Source organism: Delphinus delphis, chromosome 18 (genome assembly GCF_949987515.2).
Source record: "Delphinus delphis chromosome 18, mDelDel1.2, whole genome shotgun sequence".
NCBI lineage: Eukaryota > Metazoa > Chordata > Mammalia > Artiodactyla > Delphinidae > Delphinus > Delphinus delphis.
This window is the reverse complement of record NC_082700.1, coordinates 2,481,286-2,503,015: the sequence shown is the minus strand read 5'-3', so window position 1 is coordinate 2,503,015 and position 21,730 is coordinate 2,481,286. Positions and strand designations below refer to the sequence as shown.

The 21,730-nt window shown below is 42.9% G+C and overlaps 1 protein-coding gene and 1 long non-coding RNA gene across 2 annotated transcripts in view; one reads left to right on the top strand and one right to left on the bottom strand.

The window, feature by feature from the left end:
- SGCG (sarcoglycan gamma) overlaps positions 1-16,136 on the bottom strand; it is a 44,135-nt gene extending 27,999 nt beyond the window's left edge. The window contains exon 1 of the mRNA XM_059996129.1: positions 15,877-16,136. The gene's annotated coding sequence lies outside the window, so the exon portion shown is untranslated. The remainder of the gene's footprint in view (positions 1-15,876) is intronic.
- The window catches only part of LOC132413872 (uncharacterized), a 186,071-nt gene continuing 179,985 nt past the window's right edge, over positions 15,645-21,730 (top strand). Inside the window, exons 1-2 of the long non-coding RNA XR_009516839.1 lie at positions 15,645-15,773; positions 17,330-17,417. This is a non-coding gene — a long non-coding RNA (uncharacterized lncRNA). The remainder of the gene's footprint in view (positions 15,774-17,329; positions 17,418-21,730) is intronic.

Sequence of the window (21,730 nt, the reverse complement as noted above, 5' to 3'; positions counted from 1 at the left end):
AGTTTTCATATGCTCTGAATTCATGGTTACCTATTTATTATCTAAAATAAAACCATCTTAAGGATAGAAGTTCTGCCTTCTACATTCTTTGATTCTTGTCATAGTACGTAGTATAGTAACGGAATACAGCGTCCACTACATAAATGTTGTTAAATGACATTGTTAATTTTAACTAACATTTACTGAATGCCTGGTCTGGATAGGCTGTTGCCAGGAGTTTGAGACACGGAAATGATAAATACATGGTTGATGCTCAAAAGGAACTAATACAAAAGGATTTTTTAAAAAGGTGGGTTTGAAAAAGAACTAAACAGACTCCTCAGGCGGACTCTCAACCACTGCGCCACCAGGGGAGCCCAAAACTGTGGTTTTAAAAGGCATGTTTGCTTAGTTCAGATAGAGGCTTATTTTAAAGCAGTGTTAAGTTTATAGAGATGGGCAATTCAAATATATTTTCTTAGTGTTTTATTCTTGGTTTTATTAAAGAAACTTAGAAATCTGAAGCTTTTACGATGTCCTTATATAGTATTTGACTAAAGGGTAATATCAAGGTCCAGAAGTTGAAGTTGGTGGAAATAAGGCCAAAATAAGGATGTTTTGTTCACCACAATATAACCAGCACCTACAGCAGTGCCTGGAACTGAGTAGGGACTCAGTTATACGTATTTGTTAAAGGCAGGCAGGCAGAATGAAGTATGTTCTCATTTACGATGTATCTGTGGAATAGGTCCCCACGTCTAGGTCCAATGTTATGATTGAAAACCGAAATCATTCCCTCTTTACCACACTTCATATGTGTCTCATACCCACTTTAACAGAAACTCCATAAACTGCTAGGAAAATAACCAGAACCCACAGAGCAAAAGGGGAAAATAATAGATTTACACATTGCTATTTTCCTGGCCCTTTTATTGCCATAATGATGTGACTGATGCATAGGTCATAGATTATAGGCCGACAGTTCCTGCATTTCACATCTCAGTGACCATCACACTACTTCATCCTCTACTAGGAATGTTCATCCATTAGCACTCTGTATTTCAACAGTGTATTTTAAGGTTCAAGATCACATGAAGTTCTACCTTGATAGATGAGTTGGATTTGGGAGGAAATTAGGATCAGAAAAGCACTGTTCCTACCTTTGCTTTTCAACCATACTATCTTAGGTATTTCCCTTTCGCTACCATATAAACCAGACTGAGTTCCAAAGTCATGCCTTCTTAGCTCTGTGATTTGATCAATTCTGTCCACCCATCAACGATCAGTTGGTCAATTGACCAACTCAAGTGGTCTATCAGGCTTCTTGACAGTGTGCTTTTTCAGAGATGTTTCACATGTAAAATTCACTGCGAATGTTTACAATAGAGTTAAAATAGTCACAAAGGTGAGGCTGGGTTTTAGGTACGGTCTCCATGGCAACGACTTCTTCCTGCTGGTTCTCCCTCGCGGTCTGTTTTCCAGGCCTCAGCTGAGGCCATCTGTCAATGTTTTACATTGACACGCCCCTTATCCAGTCTCCATGACAACCAGAGTGACCTTCCCCAAGACTAATTCTATCCCAGCAGCTTCAGGACAAAGCACAGATGCCTTGGGCACATGCAGCCCTTGGGAAGCCCATCTCCTTCACCAGCGTGCACAGCACACCAGCCGGACCAAAGTCAAGTGGACTCGGGCACTGTGAGGGGCTTGGGGAGAAGTCTCAAGACCGACCCTTGCAAATCCGCAGATGGCTAAACACTCCTGCATCTATTTTCCCATAAAATTCCCCAAGGCACAATAACATGTGAAATAGGAGATGAGCTTGGAGTCTGGAATGGCAAGGACAGTGGGTGAGGAATTCTACAAAGCTCATGAGAACACCAGAGAAAGATCTGGTCCCGAAGTGGGTCCAGAGAAGAGCAACACCGGATGCTTTTGAGGCTGGGAGGAGAAGGAGGCGGGAAGGACAGAAAGAAGCGGGAGGCAGGTCCTGAGGGTTCCCCACCGGGAAACCACGTTCATGGTGGGTGAGCAGGGCTGGGCTGGCTTGAGAGAAGCCACGGAGAAGACCCTACCCGGGTCCAACAAAATGTGCAAAATTCAACCAAATGGGCACCCATTCATAATTTACAATTATTCTTTGAGTTTCATCTTCAATATAATAGCAATCTAGTTTAGTGACTAGAGTGTGTATTTTTTTTAAAGGACATTATAGAACAATTTTATTTGCAGCATTTTAGCTGCAAGCTTAGCCAGCATGTTTGGGAAACTTGGATTTGTTAGTCTTTGGAATTTGATATTGAAATATATTGAAATACTACTTTTCCTTTGGCTTTGAAAGAAACCTCAGATAAATTCGAGAACCTCTAAGACTAACACCGACTTGAACCATGAGGCGGTTAAGTGGCTCTATGGATCCAAAATGTTTCCAAGAAAATAAGCAAAAAATAAACACAGTATGTTTTGTAGTTCCTTTCCTACCTAGTGAGTTACTCCATCCTGCTGACACATCTTCCAGCCAGCTGAGCTATTTTTTCCCTATTATCTTTCTTGACGACTTTCTTTACAAACTTGTCTTCTAAGGCCCCTAATTAACTTAGGATCCACCAGAATCAACAGACACTTTAAACAAGCTGAAGTTTACCTTGATTCGACTTCTTTTTACTTTTTCATACATATTTTGAGCAACACGTTATTTATTCCAGATTTAGGGAGAGATACATTCTTCCCTCTTCATCCAGGGAGGGCTGGGCAGCCACACTTGGTACTTTACTCTTGCTTTGCTTATTCTCAATGTATCAAACTACCTGGACTTCTGTTCTCATGAACTTTACCCTGTTTTTAAATGTCCGTAACAAAACTATGGACAACATGTAGATCAAACGTAATTCTGCCACAGAAGTTTAAGAGTAGAATTAGCAGCAGGTGATCTTAAAGATTATCCTTTGTCTAGATTAATTACAGTATAACGATTGAATGCCCGATAATACGGAAATGCTATCATGGTATTCTATTGATACAAATTAAAACTATTAGAAAGGGCATAATCCTGATAAAAACAGGTGGCATATTAGTAGTCGTAATAACTTGAAAGAAACTTGAAATGAGACGTTAAGTACAGTTTGTTGATACTTAATACATAATCATTTTGAGCTAAATTTATTCAACATTTAAAATTCATTTTCTATTATGATACCTATGAAGGTAAAAAATAATCAAGAAGCCTCATACCTATTTGGTTTTTAAATTGAACATTATAATTATATAAGATCCAAGTAAAAACCGATTACTTACCTTAGACGTTGTAAAAAGCACACTGTGAATTAACTGCACCGCTCCAGATCCTTCTGAGACAAGAGTGTTTCAGGCTGTCCCACGACTCGCTGAGTGAGAGGGGACAGTTCAAGTTCACCAACCAGCCTGGAAGAAAAGGCTCCCTGGCCTGGCCTTGTCTCAAGTTTCATCCCCGGTTGTTAGCAACAGGCGCATCTAATTTTACTTAGTGACACAAACAGCTCATATACCACACTTAAAATTGTTTGGGCACCAATTCCAGAACACAGCACTAAGTGTGCCAAGAGGGAAAAAATTCCTACGAAACCACCAGTTAAACCCCGAATCAGGACAGTCTTACGTAATTGTAACTTTCTAAAATGAACTTTACCTTAAATGAACAGCAAAAACTTCTGGGACACGTTTCCAGTAGAATCTAATGTTGACAAAAATCTCATAAAAAATCACTTCAAATTCACAGGCAACATTGAGAACTCGTAACTTTATTCGTATTAAATGTATACTGTTCTCCTCCAAGTAAACTTCATATTCTCATGTAATAGTCACTCTTTAAAAACCACTTTCCTTAGGCTTCTTTTTAAGTGAAAAAACTTTAACATTTGAGAAAACCTTAAATAATGATCATCATAATAAACAGAAGGTAAACTCCACATGCTAAAATTATCACAGTTATTTTCTAAGTAAACTAAATTTATATTTTGTTTAACAAATTATGTGACTGTAACAAGGTGATGTTATGTTGTCTTACCTTTATTTAAAAAGGACGATAAGTAGATCATTCAATTTTTATAAGGTGTAAAGAACACAGAACAAATATGAAAATCTCAAATACCCTTAATCTTTTATTTTGCATTACTTTTAGAGTCTGAATTAAAACTCACTAAATTATACATTTAAATTCCCATTTTAGCACTAAACCTGGATCATGAGAAGCAATGTAATGGTAATCCACACAGTTGATTTTTATTTTCTTCTCAGGAGACCTTTCCTCTTATTCTATTCATTTATGCTGGAACTTCTTTTGAAATCTGATGCTGCTTAATACCAACAGCTGCAGGTCTTACAGGAAAAGCTGATACAGCTTCAACTAATCGTACATTTATTTATAAGACATTTGAAAATCTTCCATGAATTCTTCACACGTTACTATTCTTCTCATCATGGCAATTCGTTTAGACATAAAACTGTGGCACAACTACCGATTCTCAACAAAAATATCTACTATATTTAACAGTGATGTTATGAGAGGTACTTCTGTATTACTGTGTGTCTGAAGTCAAAATTTGAAACTCCTAACTCAATATTCTGGTTGAAATGTCACACTGACAGGTTACTTACTGAGGGACCTTTCCACCATCAGCTAACTGGTTTATAGCAATGAACGTTTCAGCATTGGGGGCTGCTCTGTAAGGCCATTGGTCAAGTTGTATGTTGGATCTCCATTCACGTTCACAGATTCATTTAACACTATTGACTTCTACTTTTGGTCCTGCTGGAGGATGACTTCGAGAAAAGAGAAATCTTTTGATTTTTTAGCATAGTTGAGATTATTGAAACGAGATCTTCAAAGTTTCCACTGTAGTTCGGGTTTGTAACTCACATACACGTCTCATCTGTTTTCAACAGAATCATAACATCTTAAAGCTATAAGGGTCCTTAAAGAAAACTGGTCTAACCCTCCACTAGATGTAAAGTAGTTTGTTCAAGGTTAGAGCTGCTAAGGGCGTGGAGAGAAGTGACTTTCAGACAAGATAATTCAAGGTTTGGAGAGAACCGAGAAGTCTGGTGCAGTTGCCTTGAAGAGTTGGCAGGAAAGTTCCTAGTGAGACCTATTAGGCCACGTTCCGGGCCCAGCTGAAGTTGATGAATACACAGTAGGCCCATTTTAAACAGCGCCTGTGGCTTTATACGCTAACTGCAGCTGTGAGCGCCTGTACGGCAGAATCTCCCCAGACCAGGCCACACTTCTATCATCTGCCCAGACCCGCTCTTTCGTCCATCCTCCACAAAAACCAGGGGCGACAGATCTGGGAATCTCCCTCGCTAACCAGCCTGCCAGTCCCTAAGCTCCCCCGTTCCTGCTGCCTTGCCTCCCTCTCCACCCATCAGTGCCCCCCTGACTGCGGGACCTGGTCTGTGTGTAGCCGACCTGCTTCCCTGCTTCTAGGCCCCGCTGTGCTCACCTTATACCTGGGGCTGCCAGAGAAACGCTGAGGACAGGTAATTCTGTCCTTGTCACCGCCCTGCTTCAAGCCCTTCAGCAAGCCGTCAGGATATGGCACCAGGTTCTGGACAGGCACACGCACCTTTGCAGTGGAGCCCTGCCCATCTCACCTGTCCCCTTCCTTTGGGCTCCATAAGAAACCACGGGAGTCACAGTGCTGTCGGCTGCCTGGCTGTACCTCGGATTAGAGTCACCTCTCATCTTTTTCTCATCTTTTACCTTTTCAGAGGCAGCCTTGTATATGGATTTTTTTTTTTTTTTTTTTTTTGCGGTACGCGGGCCTCTCACTGCTGTGGCCTCTCCCGTTGCGGAGCACAGGCTCCGGACGCGCAGGCTCAGAGGCCATGGCTCACAGGCCCAGCCGCTCCGCGGCATGTGAGATCTTCCCGGACTGGGGCACGAACCCGTGTCCCCTGCATCGGCAGGCGGACTCTCAACCACTGCGTCACCAGGGAAGCCCCTGTATATGGATTTTTAAATGTATTATAATTGTCTGTATTTACATTGCCATCATTGGTTTATAGACCTGTTCTCTCTACTGGACCGTGAACTCCCCTCTCAGCACCCACCTAGAGTCAACCCTCAATTAGGTGAACTTTGTAGTTACACCAGACTCTGTTTTTTATGATATCAATTCTATAGTGCACAGTAACATTAAAAAAAAAAAAAAATAGAGCTAACATATAGAATCAGAATGACATTACAAGAATTATCCAGAAGAGGTCAGTATAACAGCAATAAGGGATGGCTTTCGGGGCAAATGAAATGTGAAATCAAATTAAATTCCTTTGTAAGTGATAAACTTTAAACCTTGAAAAAATACCATATGAATTATTTGCACTTTCAATTGAAGCGATACGTCTTCAAAAGGTGGCCACAGACTTTTCAAGTAAGCAAAATGAAGCGATCAAATGATTCCATACACAACTGAAAACGCAGTTTTCATCTGGAATGTAATGAATGTAATTACCTGGACGATTCTCACCCAGCTTCTCTGATTATTTTTAAATAGGGATGATCCAAGTGTACGCATTTTAACAAAGATAATTCGTATTCCCTTCAGAGTTGCCATGTCAATAAAAAATGAAACTGATTACTAGACTACTGAATGTAGGTATTTTATGTTTTTCATGGTACTCTGGGGGAATTTAGAAGTCAATATTTAGTATAAAGGGCTAATTCAGTGTTTTCAGGGAAGACAGAGGGGATAAAACCATCGGGATGCTGGAGAAATAAGAGGTAAGAAAAGGAAAGACTAAGAGGAATAGAAAACTTTTAGATTTCAGAAGAGAAAACGGAGCATGATCTGAAATTTCAAAAGTTATCTGATGGTAATGTCTGAAGTGAGTCATAATCATTAAAAAGTATTATTCCATGAACATATAACTTTGTATAATTATAGGGAACAGATCTTGCAGCTCCAGTAAGTATAGAGTTTTTGGGCAGAGAATGGAAGTGTGGCGTGTGCCCATCAGAATGACAGGAAACCCACTGAGTAATTACCAAGGCAGAACCGGCTCACGCTGGAGAGGAAATCCATCAGAAGGGCTTGGGATAAACCCCGACATCTCCCGCTTCTCCCTGCCATCCCCACGTCCACTGCTCTGAGGTCACTACTTACATCTTCCTCCCCATACTTACCTCTGACCTTCAAATAACTTTATATTGCTATAGCTTGATTTACTAACTCCAGACTCACCCGGTGGTTTGAGTTCATATATGTTATCACCCAGTAGCCTTCCTCTCCTTTTCTCTATTGTTGTTTTACCCGTGGTCACGTCTGAAATTCCAGTCTATGTAAGCATTTGTTTCTTGGTCCCTAATGACAGAGCATCTCTCCACCCTTCTGCTCTCCAACCGAGGACATCAGCATTTCCCCTGCCTACTTTGACATGATCAAACGGATCACATTCACATTCCATTCTGAAATGATCATCTCCTGTATCTCCTCCAATTTGACCAGATGGATTCAAAATATAAAAATGCAAAAAAAACAGTGTTCGCATTTTTTACTCCTCTGGAAGAGTCTGAGAAGAAATTGCATTAATTCTTTAAACGTTTGGTAGAATTTACCTGTGAAGCCAGAGCTGGTCTCTGGCTTTTCTTTGTTGGGAGATTTTTTAATTTTGATTCAATCTCCCTACTTGTTATTGGGCTCTTCAGATTTTCTGTTTCTTACTGATTTGGTCCTGGTAGGCTGTATTTTTCCTGGGAATATATCCATTTCTTGCAGGTTATCCAACTTGTCGGAATGTAATGTAATTGTTCATAGTAGTCTCTTATGATCTTTTGTATTTCTGTTCTATTGTTTGTAATGACTTTTTTTTTTTTTTTTTTTTTGCGGTACACGGGCCTCTCATTTTTGTGGCCTCTCCCGTTGCGGAGCACAGGTTCCGGACGCACAGGCTCAGCGGCCATGGATCACGGGCCCAGCCACTCCGCGGCATGTGGGATCTTCCCGGACTGGGGCACGAACCCATGTCCCCTGCATCGGTAGGTGGACTTTCAACCACTGCGCCACCAGGGAAGCCCTGTAATGACTTCTTTTTAACTTCTGGTTTTGTTTATGTGAGTCCTCTCTTTTTCTCTTAGTCTAACTAACGGTTTGTACATTTTAATTACTTTTCAAAAAACCAGCTCCAGATTTCATTGATCTTTTCTATGGTCTTTTTAGTTTCTATTTCATTTATTTCTGCTCTGACATTTCTTATTTCCTTCCTTCTGCTGACTTCGATCTCCTTTTCTAGTTCTTTGGGCTATAAAATGAAGTTATTTATTTGAGACCTTTCTTTTTTCTTAATGTAGGCACTTTTGCTCCCCACTTTCCTCTTTCCGCTGGCTTTTGCAGCACCCCAAAGGTTTTATGTTGTGTTGTCATTTTCACTTGCCTCAAGGTATTTTTTCATTTCCCTTTTGATTTCTTCTTTGACCCATTGGTTTGTTCCGGAGCGTTTTGTTTAACTCCTACATATTTGTGAATTGTCCAGCTTTCCTCCTGTATTGATTCACAGAGAATATTTTTTACCTGCCCCATTGTCCTCTGTGCTGTCTGTTCATCTCTTTCACACCGCTTCCCTGCATCTGGCAACCTCTGCTCTTTTTTCATTGTCTCCATAGTTTTTTGTTTTTTTTTTTACATCTTTATTGGAGTATAATTGCTTTACAATGGTGTGTTCGTTTCTGCTTTATAACAAAGTGAACCAGCTATACGTATACATATATCCCCATATCTCCTCCCTCTTGCGTCTCCCTCCCACCCTCCCTATCCCACCCCTCTAGGTGGTCACAAAGCACCGAGCTGATCTCCCTGTGCTATGCGGCTGCTTCCCACTAGCTATCTCTTTTACGTTTGGTAGTGTATATATGTCCATGCCTCTCTCTCGCTTTTGTCTCCATAGTTTTGACTCTTCCAGAAAGTCATATTATTTTAATCATACAGCATGTAGCTCTTTCAGATTTCTTCTTTCACTTAGTAATATGCATTTAAGTTCTTCCATGTCTGTTTGTGGCTTGATACCTCACTTCTTTTTATCACTGAATAACATTCCATCGTCTGGATGTACCAGTTTGTTTATCCATTCGTTTATGGAAAGACATCTTGGTTGTCAACAAATTCTGACAATTATGAATAAGGCTGCTATAAACTCCTGGGTGCAGATTTTTGTGTAGACATAGGTTTTCAACTCCTTTGGGTAAATACCAAGGAACACGATTGCTGGATCATATGCTAAGAGCGTGTTTAATTTTGTAGAAACTGCCAGAGTGTCGTCCAAAGTGGCCGCACCATTCTGCACTCCCACCAGCAGTGAATGGGGGTTCCTCTTGCATCACATCCCCGCCAGCACACTGCTCAGGTTTTACGGGACACTCTCGCTACTCTAACTTACACACAGAAATAACAGAGGCACGTGAGCACCACCACACTGAAGTCACCTGCCTTTGGAACAAACAGGCTATACCTGTGGGATTCTCTGGGTTCTGCTGTCTTCTCCTGTCCTACTCCTAGTGAAGCACACCTGCAGGCCTTGCATCTACTTTCTAAATCTAATAAAAGTAGCTTAGGGCTTCCCTGGTGGCGCAGTGGTTGAGAGTCCGCCTGCCGATGCAGGGGACATGGGTTCGTGCCCCGGGCTGGGAAGATCCCACATGCCGCGGAGCGGCTGGGCCCGTGAGCCATGGCCGCTGCGCCTGCGCGTCCGGAGCCTGTGCTCCGCAACGGGAGAGGCCACAGCAGTGAGAGGCCCGCGTACCGCAAAAAAAAAAAAAAAAAAAAAGTAGTTTATTTGCAGGAAAATATTCTTAACCAAAGTATATACAGATACCTTCCCAGATCACCCTGGGCATCTATTTTATTTGAAAAAAAGATCTACAAATAACTGAAATCTGTAAGTTGGAAAATATCTCCCAACTGTTGAAGGTGTAGCAAATAAAGGATAACACCACTTTTCAGTATGTAGCTAATATTTTTTAAATTAAGCAACATAGAAAAATCTGGACTCCTTTCCAGTATAAACTAAGAATATTTAGTCTAATGAAATTATAAAATCTTACAAATGCCAAAAAGGCAAACTTTATAAAATATTAAGTTTTTTTTTCTTTTTCCTATTTCCAATTCTTATTTCTTGTTTATTTTCTTAAAGAACAATTACTCATCTGGCTCACCTCATTTGATTATTGTATGAAGTAATAAAAATATAAAATCAAAACCATGCACATGATCATGGTTTACTGATAGGTGCAATGCAACCTCCCCTTTAAAGTATGGGTCACTCATATAGTTTTCTACGCTGTGCATTGTTGCAACAGTTTTGCAGAGTGAGGGAACTCAGGGATGATTCTTACTGTAATGCAACACGTAGAGTATATTCTCAGTGATGCAGCTACTACAATATTATTTTTCAAAAAAAGAGAAACGCTTATTTGTACTAATTTTTACAACCTGGACATAGTTTACAAACATTAATTTACTCAGTTTGAATTCTTAGCTCCAGCGAGGAAAGCAACGTTTTTTTTGTTTTTTTTTTGCAAGGGGGCGCAGGGGTTGTGTATTATCTCATTCCCTGAAGCAAGAGGTGAGAAGAGAAAGCAAAGTCAGGATAAAAGGGACTAATTCCTTCTTTGCCAAATCTTTCGAGGATGACTAAGCAGTAATTTTGTATGAGGTGATTTCTCAAAAAAAGAATGTTTACATATATTCCAGTCTATGTTGAAAAATATTCCACATATTTCTTAATAATTGACTGCTTTCATTAGTATGGGTCAGGGTTTGGTAGACAATGGCCTGTGTGTCAAATAAGGCCTGCCACCTGTCCTTGTAGGTAGAGTGAGACCAGGTCACAGCCATGCTTATTCTCTTAGGGATCCCCGTGGCGGCCAACGCTGCAGAGCTGAGTAGTTAGTTGTGACAGGGACCTTATGCCCACAAAGCCTGAAGTATGTATTACATGCCTCCTTACAGAAAAAGTTTTCTACCTCCTGATACAACCCACTGGAAATAAACTGTATTGTGGGTCACGTTTTACTTTGGTTTTACTATTTTAAAAATAAATTTACTGTGTCTAATTAGCACTGTCAATTCAAGAAGTGAATCTGATAGTTATATGACATTCTTACATCCCCTCCACCTTCAAAAAACTAAAATCAACTGTACTCAGTCATAAAAAAGAATGAAAGAATGCCATTTGCAGCAAAAGCGAGGGACCAAGAGACAATCATACTAAGTGAAGCAAGTCAGAAAGAGAACGACAAATGTCGTATGATCTCACTTATATGTGGAATCTAAAAATGATTCAAATAAACTTATTTACAAAACAAAAATAGACCCACAGATACAGAAAACAAACTTATGGTTACCCAAGGGGAAAGGTTGGGGGGAGGGATAAATTAGGAGTTTGGGATTAACAGATACACACTACTATACATAAAATAGGTAACCAACAAGGACCTACGGTACAGCACAGGTAACTCTACTCAATGTCTTATAATAAACGATAATGAAAAAGACTCTGAAAAAGAATATATATATATATATATATAATGTATAAATGAATCATTTTGCTGTATACCTGAAACTAACACAACATTGTAAATTAACTATACTTCAATTTTTAAGAAATGATTTAATTAATTAATTAAAAAGTATATACAGTCAAACTTATAGGAAAGAGTGGAAAATTCGCAAGGGCTAGAAATACGGACGGAAGTCACAGTCAGAGACAGTGGGAGGTTAAGCTTCACAGGTGCGGAGGCAGCAGGTGAGGAGACCCACTCTCGGGCCCAGAGGCCAAACCTGAATCTTTGTGCCCAACAGTGATAACTGGCCTCTGGGAAGAGCAAGGCCAGAGCTCCTGCCATGGAAGGAAATACAAGGAGAGGCCCCTCCCTCCTCAAGGCTGTGGATGGAAAGACAGCAAAGTCAGAGCCTGTACCAACCACGAGCCTGCACCGTGTGCGGGTGTGAGTTTGACCAAATTTACCACAAATATGTGCTCTAAATCCTCCCATGAAATGTACAGAAAAGCTGGTCTAGGACCCATCAAGAAAGGGCAGGAAAGGAAAAAAGGAAGACAGGCAAAAATGGGGTAGTGAAACATGATCCTGTGTAAAGGATGACAGAACTGTCCCAGGCAGATTAGGATAAATGTTAATAAAATTAAAATCTTTCATAAAAAGGAAGTACAGTGGGCTAAACCACCCTTCTACTATACTCAACTCACCTCGATACTTGCTAATAGAATACTGTGTTAATAAGATATTATTCTATCAATCTCCTATATTTACCTGACTTACTAAAAAGTCAAAGAAATACACTTAATGAGAGGAGGAAGACCTAAAGGAGGTGTCTACAGAGTTTCCAAAGACAGATTCTGTGAGGTTTTAAGGGCATGAAGGTTAGTGGTGCTTAATTTTTATACGACGTCACTTTAACCTTAAACGTTGGTCTTCTTTTCCCTTGATTCAAGGAATCACTAGCCCTAGTCACATGGACTGGCTGTTTGAGCTGTTTTGCATCCATAAGAAAAGTGAAATGCAGGGCTCGTGGGAAGGTTGTCCTGGGCACTGTGCTGCAGTGGGGACCACGGGTTTGGAGGCAGGTCTCTGTTATTACCCGGCTCCGCCCAGCAGCCACCTGGGCCAATGACAGCCTCTGTGGCCCAGTTTCCGCCTGTGTAAAGGGGGTGCCTGTGAAGATGGGATGAAATGGAATTCCTCAAGTGCCTGGGTTAGAGCAGGAGCTCAATCGATGGCACGGACACAGCCCTTTTGTTGTTAAGGCAAATGCCAGAGGACAGAGGTAAAGGAGCAAGCTATTAGGGGTACATCTGAGAAGGAGATTCTCTGGAGAATAACTTATTGGATATTTCCCTCAATTCATCCTGAATTAAGAGATTTCAAACAAACAGACAGAGTCATGAATCTTAAAGGAGAAGGATACAGAGGAGGAAACCGTGTCTACCAAGAGGGGCCATTGGTCAGGACCCTGAGTTCCAACACAACCCACAGAACTGCACCTAAATAGCTCCACGATTCATATAGGCATTCTTTGTAAGAATATGACTTGTAAACAGCCCTAGCTTTTTCATATCTGTTTGCTCCTTAGGTCTTTGTCTTCAATGCAATATGATTTCAGTTGAGTTTTTCAAATTTAAAAATTCTTCCTTTTCTCATTCAGAGACCTTATTTTTGAAAAAAAGCGTTTAGCAACCAACATTAGACAAAGATAATAAGCACATTTTTATAAATTAATATCTGGTTCATGTTACTTTTCCAATTAGGTTTTCATTGTTTTATTATTAAGGTAATTATTAATGCAGTTATGTTTTGATATAATGGAATGACTTAGGGTTTTGTATGTGCAGCAACGAAGCCTACTGACATGCTAAAAATCTAATTTAAGTGATCTTGGTCGGAGTCCAAGACTGGGCTTCGAGAGCTGTTAACCTCTTGAAATTGAATCCAAAGTAGGTCCAGGCATTTCCTAGCACATCCATTACTATCACCAGACTTTCAAAGGGGTCCATGACCTTAAAAAACTTAGGAAGCATCTCTTTACCATCTCCTTTTCCTGCGGCCTCCTATTCCAGTACAAATATCTCCCTCACATCTAACAAAATGATATGCTAAACAGACACGGTGTTATATGTAGTTATTTTGTTTCCTAATTTGGCAGGTGTCATGTTCAGAAATTTATATGCAAATATACTTTGAAGGAGGGCTGTCTATACAGAGAACACTGTATTTGTATCACTGAGAGCACATAACCAGTTGTGTTTACTTCGTATAAATTTAACTAAGAAGACAATGAAATGGGCAGTTTTTTAAAAATTACAAAGCACCATTTCCTAAGTCTAGAAAATGAAATGTTTGGGTTGTTACACTACAATGATCATTCCCACATACATCACTTTCTAACAATACAATTCCGGAGAAAGAAATACAATTACCTTTTTTTGCTTAACTGTAACTATGTCTGTAGATACTTGCAGATGTTATCCACAGTAAGACAGGAGCTCTTGCAGGGCACAATCTTAAGTAGTAAAGACTAAACACGGGTCTGATAAATTAAAAAAAAAAAATCAGGACTTCCCTGGTGGCACAGTGGTTAAGAATCTGCCTGCCAATGCAGGGGACATGGGTTCGATCCCTGGTCCAGGAAGATCCCGCATGCCGTGGAGCAACTAAGCCCGTGCGCCACAACTACTGAGTCTGCTCTCTAGAGCCCTCGAGCCACAACTACAGAGTCTGCATGCTGCAACTACTGAAGCCCACGCACCTAAAGCCGATGTTCTGCAACAAGAGAAGCCACCGCAACAAAGACCCAATGCAGCCAAAAATAAATAAATAAAATTAAAAACAAAACTCTAAGTAACCTACAGGTTTATTAAAAAAAATCAGAACGAAGAAAATGAAATGGTGCCTATTAAAATGTAATAGTACATATATATTTTTAATATATTTAAAATATGATCTAGCCACAGGAATAAAATGCCTCTTTAAAAATGAAATGAGCATTATCCTCATTACGTGTGAGAGAGGTGTTTTCATAGTTTAAAAAAGCAAACAAGTTATTGGTTAAATGTGAGTTTTATTCCTTTTATAGTCTGCTATGTAGTTCTAACGAATCTAATTTGTTCAATGGATTATTCATCACTACATTTTTTCTGAGATTAAAGAAACATTATTCATAGATTACAATTGCTATGCAGGGCACCTTCTTATGTTTCTAAGCCTGAAGTGTAAGTGTACTATCTGTGTTAATGATTTATGTGCAGTATCTACTAAATATTGTGTGTAATGTCTGATTCAGCTCTAACAAACACTGAAAATGGAAAGAACATAAGATTCAGAGAAAGTAAAATAATTGAAAACATGATTGTTCTTCAACCTCAAAAGTTCACTGCGGGATGTTTTACACACGTGGACTGGGGGCCACTTTGCAATCATTTTTTTGGAATGTTTGGAAGCACATTTTCTCCAGAGGAAGTTTTAATACCAGACACACTGAACCTTCCAGTAAAATAGTCCATCACCAAGAACCAAGAGATCAGCTTAAGTAAATATTTGACAAATACTGTAAAATCTATTTTTCATAGTTTTTAAATAACCTGCTTATGTTCAAGGAAGAAAAGCACAAGAGAGTCATAGAAAAAGGCTTACTTGAAAAAGTACAATTCCCTTGTTTTACACAGATTTACTCGCTTTAAGGGACACCCAACAGCACTAGTACAACAATACCACGCATCTACACAGAGTGCCATCTCTAACATCTGCTCCTACGACAGCAGGTAACACGGGACGAGCAGCTGTTTCCCAGAAAAACCGTACGTGACTGTCCCAGTCAACTATCCAGCGACGGCTCCTATCAACTTTCTAATTAATCCCGATTTAACCAAGTGATAACACGCAAATATGTACCTACCAACCATGGGTACTCGGTGGGTAGTGGCTGTGGCTGGAGGGACCACCCCAGGGAAGCGGGTGTGAGACACGTGACTTCAGGGCTCTCTGTCTCCACCCCCCGCCCCGCCCCGCCCCGGGAAGCCCGGGTCAGCCCCCAAGTGTGCTCGCGCCTAACTCCGGGGGCGGGCCGGTCAGTAACCCAGGGCGACGCGATGAGCAAAACCAATTCACAGAACATGAGTCACTCCCCCAAGTTAAGTCCAGTCCGAGGGCGGCTCCGCCGGCAAAACTATCTGGGGCAAAGGCAGGCGGACGGCCCCAACTACACTGCGTGGCTTCCCCCCGGACCCGCGGGCCGCAGCGGCGGAAGGATCAGGTGCGGGGTCGGGCTGGGGGCGCCTGCCCACGCGCGGGCCAGCTCAGGGGCTGCAAACCGGGCGGCTGACGGCGAAGCGGTGGCCCGCGGCTGCGCTCCTTACCTGCGCTGCTCTCCGCGGTCCGGCGGCGCGGGCTGGCGCCGCAAGTCCCGTCGTCCCAGGCGGAAGGGCCGCCGTCTTCTCCCCGGACAGCGCGGGCCGCGGCTCCGTCTTGCGTCCTCGGCGGCCGCCGCGGCGACTGCGCTCCCGGGCGGGAGGGCCCACATCCCCGCGCGGGCTCGGGGCGCCCGGGACCCGGCGCCGGGCGGGCGGGGGCCGCAGACCTCGGCGGGGCGCGCGGGGCCCCCGAAGCGTCTCGCCCGCCCGCCCGGCGCGCGCGTCCACGTGCCAATCCCGCGTCACGTCCCCGTGGGTCGCTGGGCCCCGGCCCGTCTCCTTTGCCGCCGCGGGGGCGCCTTCCAGCCGTTCCCGGTGCAGCGGCGTCGCGTCACGCAGTGCGGGTCGGAGCTCCGGTGTTCCCGCCTCGGCCCTCGTCCCACGAGGTACCAGAACCGGCGCCGCCCTTTCCGCGCGCGCCAGGGCGGCCCTGCTGGGGACGCGGCCCTGCTGGGGACCCGGCCCTTCGCGGGCTCCGGTGTGTCCCCCGGCTTGTCCCCCGCGAGCCTCTGCGGCTCCGGACACCGAGCAGGGCCGGGGCCTGGCAGCTGGGCGGCCCCCGCGGGGTTTGCAGAAACTCTGTTCTTAGCACCAAGGGGACTGCGCGCCCACCCGCTGCTTGGAATAGCAGCTGTACTACGATTTGTTTTCTTTTTCAAAGCCTGGAGCGGTTCGCTCAAATGATGATAAGGCATAGGGTTTTCCTGGTAGTGCTTCTGTGTCTGTCATCTGTTTACTTGTTGACACCTCCGCACGGGAGAGTGACTTGGTTCCAGCAGTTTTGTGTCTGGGGAATGGCCGGGGTGTCTGCAGATGTTTGGTGAACGTACTGAGGAGGTAAATTATCAAACACATTCCTGAAAGGGTCCTACTGGTGTATTCTGTGAATTTTTAAATGGAGATAACGCTGTTTTATCTGGAAGCAAATGGAAACACAAAGACGCTGGGGTATTTAAAAATGTTTTTCACGTAACCAAGTGGATAATTGCAAGGCAGAAATGTTTACAACTCTTAGATTACATTTTTTTTAAAGCAGACTTTTCACAGGTGGAAATCAAAAGCCATTTTCCCAGAAAAGTCCAACGAAAATTTTCATTAATTATTCTCCACCTCATAGGTGATAGTGACAACCATTCTTTAAAAAAATTTGCTCTCACAGGGATAAGTAAGATTGCTGTAGATTCAGATGTGCTATTAAAGATGGATTAATAATCTTCTACATATTCCACAGGCAGCATAGTGAAAAGAATTGGGAACTGTTGCTCTAAAAATGTCCATACTATACAGTAAAGGTTGCTGATTTTATATTTGTGTCAGATAGTGTAAAAGTTATTAATGTATTCTACTTGCCGAAACTGACACGATCCCAGAGCCAACATCATCTCTCTCATTGGCTTAGGAAAAAAGAGCTGGCAATAGTTTCCTGCTGGGGATGGTGACAGCGTCAAGGACCCAGAGCACGTGCCATGATTTCCCTGATGGAAAAGGTAAATATATCCAAAGTGGAACATGGAAAAAGCCAGGGGTGTGTACAAGGTCTGAACTCTCCAAATGGTTTTGATTGAGCACCTTATCTGAGATATTTTGATCAACACAGGACATGTACAGTTATTTGCATCTTATACGTATTTATGACTATATTACATGCAGAAGGTTAATATATTACTTAGATTGTAAAACACAAAGAGAAAATTTTAAATGAATGATAGAAGTGAACATAAATAGAAAAGGTATTGGAATGGTGATGTGAGGCTCTTTGTAGACCCTCTCTCCAGGAAACAATCAAAAGTGAGTGGTGAAAATTATTTTAAAAACATTTATTTAAAGTCTCTGGAAATTGTCCTGAGGGTATACAGTACATGGAGAAACATTCATTCATGAGAATCTACTAAATCTTGCTAAGAACAGCGAGAATCTGGGTATTCGGTCTAGGACTGAATCTGCGCCACCCCGGCTCAGTGTGGTGCGCTGTGTGGCTGCAGCCAAGATGACGGCCTTCCGCTCCTCCAGGTCCCAGTCTGCGCTGCTGGCTTCTCCTTGGAAGGGGCAGGCCTCCAGGATCCTCAGCCCCCTCCCGCAAGCTGCAGGCACAAGCTTTATTCCAGGCAGGTGTGGCCAACAGGTCTGGGACTTCCCACGTACCTAGCCACCACTCTAGGGTGGAACCTCTACCCCAGGTGTGGCAGGCCAAGGATATGGGGCCACTACTGTCCCCATCTTGGCTCCCTCGTAGGGGGCAGTTCCATACTCGGAGAGGAGAGGAGACTAGGGGCTGCAGTCCCTAATCAGCGCCCTAGTCGTAGGGTGGGAGGTCATGGTGAGAGAGGAGGCCACTGTGCCCGCCTCCAGCTCTGGAGCAGTGGGGCGAGGTTCTGCCCGGGGCAGAGGCAGGCTAAGCAGGGAGTTCCACAGCCCTCCCTGAGGAGATGGATTTTATTTGGAGGAGATGGTGGGGAAGGGCACTCTCAGAAATGACGGAGAGCTTGGTAATACGCAATTGAGAAGAGGCTTGTAGCTCCATGATAGCAAAGAGCTCAGTGGTAGACTAGCTAGAAATTTAGCAGAGAAAAGCAAGGATAAAGAGAGAAGAATGCTGTGGTAAATAGAGACTCCATGCTTAAAGAGCGCATGCCACATCTCACACGCTGCAGGACCCAGGGCAGAGCAGTAACTTGGAGGGAGCCTGGGTCAGACCCACTTGCTGATCTTGGAGAGCTTCGCAGAGAGGCAGGAGGTAGCAGCGCTCAGCCTGCGGTGAGGACTCTGCAGCAGCCATTGTGCAGAGCTCATCCCACCACGAGGATGAGGTGTTGGTAAGCGCCGTTTTGAAATCCTCCCTCTAGTGCCAGAGCCCAGCCCCACCTACCAGCCAGTCAGCACTGGTGTCCTGGGCTGCCTCAGGCCAGGCAGCTGGGTGGGCCCAGAACCCAGCCCTACCCACCAAGGGGTGAGAACCAGCCCTGGAATGCCCTGGGCCCTTGTCCCGCCCACCTGAGAGCTAACACCAACTCCAGGACCCCCAGGGTCCTGCAGCTGGAGACCTCAGGACGTGGCCCCATCACCAGCTCCAGGACACCATGGACCCTGCGGCCAACCACGACAGGACTGGCCCAGCCCACCAGAAGGTCACCCCCTCGTGACTCAGCCCCACCCGCCAGCAGGTTGGCAGCGGGACCAAGACTCCCCTGGCCCTGTATCCAGCCGTGCCAGGACTTGGACCTGCCAACCCACGGCCAGCTGGCAGCCTCTGCACAAGGCAGGGCCTGGCAACTGACTGGAACAAAGGTCAGACAAGCCTTCTAGCATGCCCACAGTAGTCAGCCTGCTACAAGAGAAGGGCCCGGGCAGCCCACATAGGAGGAAGCCGTACAGCATATAGCTCTGGTGACCATTACTGAAATGGAATCGATAATTTTAAAAAGCCCAACAAACAGAAGTCCAAGACCAGATGGCTTCACAGGTGAATTCCACCAAACATTTAGAGAAGAGTTAAGACCTGTCGTTCTCAAATTATTCCAAAAAATTGCAGAGGACAGAACACATGTTTTGGAACACATTCTATGAGGTCAGGATCACCTTGATACCAGACAAAGATATCATAAAAAGAGAAAATTACAGGCCACTATCACTAATGAACATAGATGCAAAAATCCTCAGCATAATATTAGCAAACCGAATTCAACAGTACTTTCAAAAGCTCATACGCCATGATCAAGTGGGATTTATCCCAGGGACGCAAGGATGGTTCAGTAGCCACACGTCAATCAGTGTGATACACCACATTAACAAATTAAAGAATAAAAACTATGTGATCATTTCAACAGATGCACAAAAAGCTTTTGACAAAATTCAACATCCATTTATGATAAAAACTCAACAAAGTGGCTCTAGAGGGAAATCCCTCAACATAATAAAGGCATATATGATAAGCCCAAAGCGAATATTATACTCAGTGGCTGCATTTCTATACGCTAACAAGGAACTACCAGAAAGAGAAATTAAGAAAACTGTCCCACTTACAATCATATAAAAATTAATAACAAGGAATAAATCTAAGGAGTTAAAAGACCTGTACTCAGAAAACTATGAGATGCTGATGAAAGAACTGGAAGATGACACAAACAGATGGGAAGATATACTGTGCCCATGGATTGGAAGAATTACTGCTGTTAAAATGACCATATTGTACACTGACCCAAGGCAGTGTACAGAGTCAGTGCAATACCTACCACGTGTGATGGATTTTGATCTGAGACTAGCTTTTAAGTGAAGCCTGCAACACATCTGTCCTGTTGTCAGCTACCAATATTTACCAAAAGGAATCTTGCTGCTACCGCTGCCAAGAATGCCTTTTACTAGCTGCTTGACCTGGAGCTAGTATTCATTTTAGTATTGTAATCCTTACGTACATGTGTTAGAACCAATCATTTACTTCTAATCTATAAATTTAGTCCAGGTTTAGAATTAAATTGAATTCTTACTGCATTTTCCATCTTAGTCTTTCATGGTTTAATTAACTAAGCAGATTTAAATATATATTTTAGTCTGTCATTTCTAAAAATTACCTTCCACGATGTGTTAAGAATTAAATAATTACTGTCAAGTTGCTGCAAAATTAATTGTTACCATTTTAATATAACCACACAAAACAGGGAAAAGTTACTGAGTCTTAAAGTGCTTCTTAAAAATTTTAGTTAAGAGATTCATCAATGCTGACATCTTAATTTTATTCTACTCTTCAACTGGTGCATTTATTTTTATGTAATTATGAGCTGTCAAAGGTCCTTTTCATAACAACAGGTTTTATTTGCTTCACTGAACTTAATGAAATCCATGTGCATGAGGGAATTTTACAGATGTATTTAAATTCAGTACCTGAAATTCTTGTTTCTAATGGTGTCTAATATTTTAAAATATGTGGGCTTTTGAAGAAAGGAAATCATAGAATCACAAGAAACAAGTTAAAAGATACTAAAGAAGATATTTAGCAGATTTTGATAACTTCAACTGGTTTTATACTTGCATCATTTTAATCTCTTGTATAACTAATTTAGCCGTAACATTTCCAGAGAAGATTCTGCAGTCTTCTTTGGAAATATGTTCTGTTGTCAGAAAGAGTTTTCTAAGAATTAACAGGTTTGTTTTGGCTCCTGCATCACCTTAGAGGCAGCGTTTGGGTCATTCAGTGTCTTCCATAACGCGACCACTCACGTGAAACGTTCTGTGAGTTTTAGACCAATCTCAAGATTTGGGGGTTCTGAGGAAGAGATACTGTTACCGAACGCAAGTTCATGTTCCCAACGCACAGTGAGGCCAAACAAACTGAGACGTTGGAGTTTGGAGCAGAGGAAGGTTTATTGCAAGGCCATGCAAGGAGATGGGAGGCTCCTGCCCCCAAATCCTCTAACCCTCTGAAGGGTTTCAGCAAAGCATTTTTAAAGGCAAGGTGAGGGAGGGAGGCGGTTAGTTGCTGCAGACTTCTTGGTGTAGGATCCTTTGTTCTTGCAGCTGTCAGGTAGGTCAGGCCGTGATGTTCCTGTGAACCTCCAACCAGACATTCTGCAGCTGTGCCTCTACATGAATAGACTCTTAAAGGCCAGAGCTTGGAGAATGGGCTGTCCTTTGTATTTCAGGCTCTAGGCAACGTTCTTTTACAAAAGGTGCAGAGCCAGCCTGACTAAACAGAGCCCAAGGGTTAAAGCGAAAGGAACAGATCTCACATGGAGTCAGAGTCGTTGCAGCACCTGTGCAGAGTGTGGTCCTCCTGCCGCCCCGCACCCCGTCCTGCTCCTCTTCTCCC